This window comes from Fukomys damarensis, unplaced genomic scaffold, assembly GCF_012274545.1.
Source record: "Fukomys damarensis isolate Sample0158 unplaced genomic scaffold, DMR_v1.0_HiC HiC_scaffold_13, whole genome shotgun sequence".
Lineage (NCBI taxonomy): Eukaryota > Metazoa > Chordata > Mammalia > Rodentia > Bathyergidae > Fukomys > Fukomys damarensis.
This window is the reverse complement of record NW_022900925.1, coordinates 37,749,669-37,750,475: the sequence shown is the minus strand read 5'-3', so window position 1 is coordinate 37,750,475 and position 807 is coordinate 37,749,669. Positions and strand designations below refer to the sequence as shown.

At 67.8% G+C, this 807-nt stretch overlaps 1 protein-coding gene across 1 annotated transcript in view; it reads left to right on the top strand.

The window, feature by feature from the left end:
- LOC104870125 (junction plakoglobin) overlaps positions 1–807 on the top strand; it is a 27,848-nt gene that overhangs the window by 3,737 nt on the left and 23,304 nt on the right. The window lies entirely within an intron of this gene.

The window sequence follows — 807 nt, the reverse complement described above, 5'->3', positions numbered from 1 at the left end:
GTGCCCTGGCGGGTCGGGGCCGCGCCGCGTGACCACGCGCGGACCTGGGCACCCTGGGGCCCCAGGAGGCACGTGCGCGAATGCGCTCAGTTCACCCCACACTCGGGCGAACACCTGCCAGTCACCGTGCCCTCGGATCTCCTGTCCCGGGACCGGCAGCGAACTGAGTGTGTCCGTCGTCAGTTAAGGCCAGGGGCACCGCCCGGAGTGCGTGTGTGCCGTCCGCGCGTGTGCTGTGGATGCTGGTGTGCCCGCGCAGCACCTCTCAGAACCGGTGGGGCCAAGTCCCCGCTGGCCACCGCCTCAGCTGGCAGCATGGGCGGGCAGAGGATTCCCCAGCGCCCCACCGCACGGCTGCTGAGGGTGTCCCCTGTGTTCCCACTCCACCAGCTGCCCTAAAGCTGCCTGGAGAAGCAGGGAGGGCAGAGGGTGCCCAGCCACCCGGGTTCATGTCTTATCTGTCACTGGAGCCGGGAGAGGAAGCCAGGGCCTTAGGGTGTGAAAACAAAGCCCTTGACTCTAGCAGGCACCTCCATGGGATTTAGGCCAGACGTTAAGGCCCCAAGGACCCAGGTGTTAGAGTCTGCGTGAGAAGGGGTCACCCCAGGGGTCAGCGGCGCACCCCTGGACAGCTCAGGAAGCAGGGCGGCAGTGAGGACTATTTATGGAAATCTGACCGTGGGCACCGCTGGCCTGTCCCTGCCGAACGCGCTGCTGGCTCGTCTGTGTCCGGGCGTGCAGGGGCTGATGGGGTCCCCTGCTTCCTGTGCAACCCTGCGGGAGTCCGGCCGCGGCTGGCGGCCCGGC